The sequence below is a fragment of the Nomascus leucogenys genome, unplaced genomic scaffold (assembly GCF_006542625.1).
Source record: "Nomascus leucogenys isolate Asia unplaced genomic scaffold, Asia_NLE_v1 001694F_27417_qpd_obj, whole genome shotgun sequence".
NCBI classification, from domain to species: Eukaryota; Metazoa; Chordata; class Mammalia; order Primates; family Hylobatidae; genus Nomascus; species Nomascus leucogenys.
Window position 1 is genome coordinate 19922 of NW_022096140.1, and position 7492 is coordinate 27413.

Genomic DNA, 7492 nt, shown 5'->3' on the forward strand with positions numbered 1-7492 from the left:
CAAGGCCCTCATGAGTGCCTGTGATACAAATTCAGTGTGAGAGGCCAGCTTTCCACAGGGAGAAGGCAACCAAAGCAGTAGCTAATACTGAGCAGTTCCTATTGCCCAGAGCCATCTTTAGGTGCTGAGAACCAGCCAGGGAATCCCACAGTCCTCATTTTTCATATGAAGAAACATGTGAGGGATTGACAACCCCAGTCCTCATGTATCATCAGTTTTCCAACGAAGCCAACTAGCCTTCTGTGCAAAAGCTCTCCTAACCCCCAGTTGCCTTAATAGGTAAAAGTACTCTTATGACAGTGTTAGAAAAACACGGGCACAAGTGTTCTGGCAAGAAGACTAGAAGGCCACGCTAAAGTTGTCAAGGTGACAGAGTCCCTGATTGTCCTCCTGAAAACTGAATGTGCCACCTGCACATTCCCAAACCCTTTACTGCCTAGCGATTCCCTCACAGTAGACATCGTCAAATCACTTCTTACATATTTTTGATTGTTTCCTGTCTGTTTCTCCCCACTCCTCCCAAGTAGGATGTAGTTTCGCAATGGTAGGAATATTTGTGCTCTATACACTTTCTCCCCACTCCTCCCGACTAGGATGTAGTTTCACAGAGGTAGGAATGTTTGCGTTGTATTCACTCTTGACCCCAAACAGTCTCTTAACAAGATATGTGTTCAAGAAATATTTGTTGGATGATTAAAAGAATAAATGACTTCACCCATCCACCCAATAATTAGTGTTAGGTGACCCTGAGAACGGGAAGTTGGAAGAGAAATTTCCCCTGCTTCCTGTGTCAGCTAGAAAGACCAATTATATGACATAGCTTGTAGTTTCTGGTGTAATCTACTCTTCTGTTTTCACCACTCATTTTACTCAAACCACTGGAAAGTGGAAAAAACAAGAAAACTTAAATTATGTTTCCATTTTTTACAAATATTGGGTCAGTCTTGAAATCCTTATGTGCTATAACATTTGCGTTCCGATATTTAGCGTATCCAACTTCTATGGCAAAAGCGTTGCCCTCTCTGAGGCTTGAACTCAGGACCTTCAGATTATGAGACTGACGCGCTGCCAGCTGCGCTAAGAGGGCTTACAGTGAAGCCTGGGCAACATCCACTTTGTCGAAGTGTATTTCCCACCGCTTTACGGTTTCAGCTTTCAAAAACCACAATCAGTCCTACTTGAAAATTACTGTATCAATCAATGCTGCACTAGGAAGATTTCATACCCACGACCAAAGGAGTCTACGCCTTTCCAGTATTTCATAGGACCGTCTGGGTTCTGCGTTACCAGGATCAATTGTACCTGCCTTTTGCTGCTCTTTTTCCCTTTTCCTTCCCGCAGAAACCTTAGTCACTCTGACACTTTCCATGGTCTCCTCTGTTGAAAAGAGACAGGAGGTTCTCAGTTCATGATAGTTCACTGACCACCTGGATAAATGAATGAAGAAATAGTCATCAAACCTGTCTCTTGATCATACTACTGTCTTCCTTCATATCTCCACTTGCACCTACATGACTGAAGACATCGACGCTACAAAAAACCACAAAATACTTATAATGGTACCCTCTTTGGTTTTTACCCCTGTTTTTTCTTGCGTGCTATTAAGTATACTATGAGATTTCTTGCGTTTACATAGTCCAATTGAATTTTGCTAACAAAACGATGTATCCTAATGTGCACTTTCTAGATGTAATGGAGGCTCATATAATTATTGTTTCTAAGATGCCAGAGATGCTAGGTGGCAAAGCCTGAACTGAGAAGCAGATTTATTTTAGATTCCAAAAGGTGAGTCTTTTCTCTGCTCCTGCTCATTATCTCTCTGCCTGTTTTTCTCCACAGTAGTCCATTCATTCATATACCAAATATCTAATTCTCAACCTCCTCCTGGGCCTAGATTTCCAAGTCAACTTTAACTCATTGTCCTCCTTCAAATACCACATTCAGTGATTTGCCAAATACTGAACATTATTCTTGCAGGTCTGTTTTGAATCCGTCAGTCCTCTCTACTCATTCAGTACATATTTGCCGGAGAGATGCTCTGTGCCAGACACTGTAATAGGCCCAGGAATTTCAGGACAAATTTGGCCAGCCCAGACCTCGAGAAAAGGTAGGATAAATGTGGACAAGGAAAGATTCACTTACAGATTCGCCGTTATCAGTCTTCCTGCTATTTAAGTAACTGTTTCAGAAATGTCAGTTTCAATAATGTCACTTTTCTGCACTCGGACCATTCATGATTTCCTAGTTAAAATATGATCTTGCTTTTCTTTGATTTTTTGGCTCATCTTTCTACATAAGTTGTGATTTTGCTTTATAAAGTCTATTAGATCCATTGGTGGATGGTGTTGTTCTATTCTCTAATATGTTTGCTGATTTGTTTTCTCCTGAATCTATCAATTACTGAGAGAGGAGTGTTAATGTCTGCAACAGTAATTGGATTTTTCTATTTTCTTTCTGGTTTATCCATTTTGTTCACAAGTTTTGAAGCTCTGTGGCCAGAAACAGACATATTTAGGACAGTTGCATCCCTTCGGTGAATAGATGCTTTATAATTATGTAACATCTGTCTTTCTATCTGAGGGCCTCATCTGGTGTTAGGCAAGTGAGTGAGATAACTTCTACACTATGGAAACCCTCAGACTTCCTAAATCTAAGATAAATGTATCTAAGATATTTAAGATATGTATATATCTTAGATTTATAAGATATATAAAATATATTTATGTTAGATTTATATATATACACATACATAGATTCAAGTCTTTTTAAGTTACATCATATAGAACTCACATATTCACATCATATAAGAAAACAGCAAAAATCACAAAAGTATTACAGACAAGAACCATGGGGATTAAAAGATCAGCTTGTAGTAAAGGGATAAATACGAACCTTGAAGGATGCAGATGAGGAAGAATGCATGTAAGTTTGAAGGAACATGCATAGATGTAGGAATTCCTGTGTGAGGAAACATGCCTGCTCACTTGGGATGCATAGTGCACAAGTGCACGTGTGACTGCTTGTGTGTGTGCCTGTTTATAAAATGAAAGGAAGTAGTAATTGAAATGCCTGTGCACATGGAGATAATGATTGGGAAAACATTGAGACTTAAGAACCCTTGGAAAAATTCCAGACAGCTTACATAATCAAATTAACATTTAAGAAATAGGTGTTTAGTGTTGGATGTCAAAGAGCTTGGGAATAGGAGGACTGTAATTGAAGAGAAATGGAAAGAATTTATAAATAGATTAAAGAATTGAGGTTTATTCACATTTATTCCGTCAGCTTCTGAAGTGAACAGCATGAGTCTTTCCGTGGCTCCAGTGCCCATTATGCTTTGTGGTGCAGACTACATCCTCCATAAATGTGGTAGAATGGGCAAGAGATACATGAGTGAAAGGTAAGAAAAAGATTCTGGAGAGGTTGTGCAGGAAAGATCTATGGTGTTTGTCAAGACATTGGTGTACACATTTGAGGGAGAAGTCTTGAAACTGTGTGGCACAGAAGAGATCCTGAATTAATGTCTGATGAATGGAACAATAAATCTAGACATTTCTAAGTATTTGTCAAATGAATAGAAGGATGAGATGAGCTGGTGTGGAGAAAAACAGATGATGAGACTATGTGCTAAATTAAAGAAAGAACAAGAGTTTGTGTTTTCTTATTGCGGTAAAATATACATAACCCATTTGACATTCAAAATTCTAAGTGTTCAATTTAGTGGCATTAAGTACATTTACAGTGTGAACAACTATCACCACTACCCATTTCCAGAAGTTTCTCATCATCCCAAACAGCAACTCTGTACCCATTAAACAATAACTCCACATTTCCCTCTCCCCAACAACTTCTATTCTTTCTGTCTGCATGAATTTGCCTATTCAAGATATCTAAAGTAGAATCACAAAACAAGTTTTTAAACTGGGAAAAAAATAAGCTTTCCGTATTTGGTTTTGCTCCTTACAGCTACATATTCGCAACTCAGGGGTGCACTCGGTGAGTTGACAAACCACTTGTGTCTTTGCTTTCCACACTATCAGCAGGACTTTCCGGTTACTTGGAACTACACTTTACAGCGCCCTGACCAGAAAGCAAGCTGGGGTTTTACTTATCCTGCTCTGCCCTACCTTTCCAGAGCTGTGCTGCATTTTGGGTCAAGCTGCAGAAAGGAGAGAAAAGGAACAATTGGGTATGTCCCACCCTCTTGGTCTCTCTTCTTTCCTCTGAATAAAGAGAAAACAACTTAGAAAATGGGTACTGTGCGCTGAACGTTTAGGGGCTATTATTAGCACTGTTTCTTTATGCCCATAGGTCTTTTACCAGTGAAGCATTCAAGATGGTTGGTGCTTCCTCGTTTTCTTCGACAGGTGACTAATGAAGCCATTCTCCATGTAGTACTGAATGGACATGGGGCCCCAAGTGACAACATCGATCCCACTACCTCTCACATGCTAAGCGAGTACTCTACCACTTGAGCTCATTCGTTACCTACCGCAAAACTTTCTGACCTTTCCTTTATTCAGGAGTAGATGTGCCGCGATTACCCACCAATTCTGGAGGCTCAGAACAAAGGAAATGTCTCGATTATTAATGGGGAACCAGGACTCGACTTAAAGCGAGTCTACTCACAAATGGCCAGGGGCAAGAGCATGATGGCTATTCCTCTGCGAGGGAGACGGGAAAAACGTAACCAGGAGAAAGTGGGCACTGGAAAAGTCTGGTGCTGTAAGATTTCACGTTCCAGATTTTCAGGGAGAGAAGAGAGCACGTCCCAGCTGGGGAGCGCCCGCCCAGAGCGGCCTGCTAATTTGGCACAGCTATCCCAGGATGACGATCTTTCTTTTAAAAGAGGCGGGATTATCACTTGTTCCTTGCAGCTCTGGACTCCCGGGAAGAAGCGGCCACTCCAGGTCGGATTCTGGGAGACCTGAGAAACCTGTTGTTTCCGTTGGGTTTCAAATAGAGGACCTTTCATGTGTTAGGCCAGCGTGGTAACTACTACACCACAGAAACCCTTTGCATCGCAGGCTTTTATATTTTGAGATGAGCATTAAATACCTGTTTTTACAATTTTTTTAGTTGACAAATACAAAACGTATATATTTATGATGTACAACATGCTGTTTTGATGTATGCATACATTGTGGAATGGTTAACTCGAGCTAATTAACATATCTATTACTTAGTGTGTGTGTGTGGTGGGAACGCTTAAATCTACTCTTTCAGTAATTATCAAGTATAGAATACACTACTATTAACTGTAGTCACCATACGGTATAGTAGATCTGAACTTATTCCCCCTGTTTAACTGAAATTTTGTGTCCTTTGACAAACATCTCCATTTCCTACCTCCCATGTCCTCCCCCAGCCCCTGGTAACTACCATTCTACTCTCTGCTTTGATGAGTTCGACTCTTTTAGAGTTCACATTTAAGTGAGATCGTGCAGTATTTGTCTTTCTGCGCCTGGCTTATTTCACTTAACACAATGCCCTCCAGGTTCATCGACATCGAAAATGACAGGATTTCTGTTTTTTAAAAGACTGAATAGTATTTCATTGTGCAGTTGTAATATTTTCTTTATCCATTCATCTGTTGATAGACGCTTAGGTTGATTCGGCTACTTTAGGAGTAATTCTGCAATGAACATGAGCGTGCAGATATCTCTTCAATAGACCGATTTTTGAACATAAACCCAGAAGTGGGATTCCTGGATCCTGTGATAGTGCTCTTTTTAGTTTTTTGAGGAACTGCTGCACAAAACAGCTGCACTAATTTACATTCCTACCAACAATGTACAAGGATTCTCTTTTCTCCACATTCTTGCCAACACCTTTTCCTTTTGCCTTTTTGATAGCAGCCATTGTAACAGGTGTGGTTTTGGTTTGCATGTGCCTGATGATAAATGACATTAAGCAACTTTTCATATGCCTGTTGGCAATGTGTCTCCTTTTGAGAAATGTCTATTAAGGTCCTTTCTCCATGTTTTAATTGGGTTATTTGTTTTCTTGCTATTGAGTTGAGTTCCTTATGTATTTTTTATATCAACCACTTACAGAAGTATGGTTTGCAAATATTTTCTCCCATCTATCGGTTGTCTCTTCACCGTTGATTTTTTTTTTGGGGGGGGGGGCTGTGCAGAAGTTGTTTAGTTTCATGTAATCTTATTTATCTATTTTTGTCTTTTTGCTTTTGGGGGGTTCATATCCAAAAAAATCATTGCACGGACCAATGTTATGGAGCATTCCGCATATTTTTCTTCTAGAATTTTTAGAGTCTCACATCTTATGTTTGTCTTCAATCAATTTTTAGTTGATTTTTGTATATGGTATGAGATAAGGACCTCCTATCATTTTTCTGTGTGTAGATATCCAGTTGTCCCAACACAATTTATTGAAGAGACTATCCTTTCCTCATTATGTGTTCTAGGCACCTTTGTCAAAAATTAATTGACTATAAATGTGTGGATTTATTTCTGCCCTCTCTATTCTGTTCCACTGGTTTTTATGTCTGTTTTTCCACCTGTACTATGCTGTTTTGATTGCTATATATTTTGTAGTATATTTTTAAATTCAGGTAGTATGATGCCTCCAGTTTTGTTTTTGCTCAAGATTGCTTTGGCTATTTGGGGCCTTTTGTGCTTCCATATGAATTTTAAGGGTTTTTTTTTTCTATTTCTGTGAAAAATGTCATTGGGATTTTGAAAGAGATTGCACTGAATCTGTATATCACTTTAGAGGGTATGGACATTTTAATAATATTAATTCTTCCAATCTATAAACACAGGATATCTTTCCATTTGTGTCTTCCTCAATTTCTTTCATCAGTGTTTAATAGTTTTCAGTATACAGACCTTTCATCTCCTTGGTTAAATTTATTTCTAAGTATTTTTTGTGGCTATTGTAAATGGGATCTTTAAAATTTTTATTTTGGTTAGGTTGCCGTTAGTGTATAGAAATGCTAGCTTTTGTATGTTGATTTTTGTATGTTGTTTTGTATTCTGCAACTGTACTGAAATTGTTTTTTATTTCTAACAGTTTTGATTTTTGGTGAATTTTTTAGGGTTTTCTATATATAGGATTATGTCATCTACAAACAGGGGCAACTTAACTTCTTCCTTTCTAATTTGGATGTCTTTTATTTCTTTCTCTTGCCTAATTGCTCTGGCTAGCACTTCCAGTACTATGTTAAATAGAAGTGGCAAGAGTGGATATCCTTGTCTTGTTCCTGATCTTTTTTTTTTTTTTTATTTTTTTGAGACGGAGTCTTGCTCTGTCCCCCAGGCTGGAGTGCAGTGGCGCGATCTCAGCTCACTGCAAGCTCTGCCTCCCGGGGTTCACGCCATTTCTCCTGCCTCAGCCTCCCGAGTAGCTGGGACTACAGGCGCCCGCCAACACGCCCGGCTAATTTTTTGTATTTTTAGTAGAGACGGGGTTTCACACCGTGTTAGCCAGGATGGTCTGGATCTCCTGACCTCGTGATCCGCCCGCCTCG

At 39.4% G+C, this 7492-nt stretch overlaps 1 non-coding gene across 1 annotated transcript; it reads right to left on the reverse strand.

The window, feature by feature from the left end:
- Positions 1-1014: 1014 nt before the first annotated feature.
- On the reverse strand, positions 1015-1087 carry TRNAM-CAU. Its single transcript has one exon. It is a non-coding gene; the product is annotated as a tRNA-Met (tRNA).
- Between the last annotated feature and the right edge of the window lie 6405 nt (positions 1088-7492).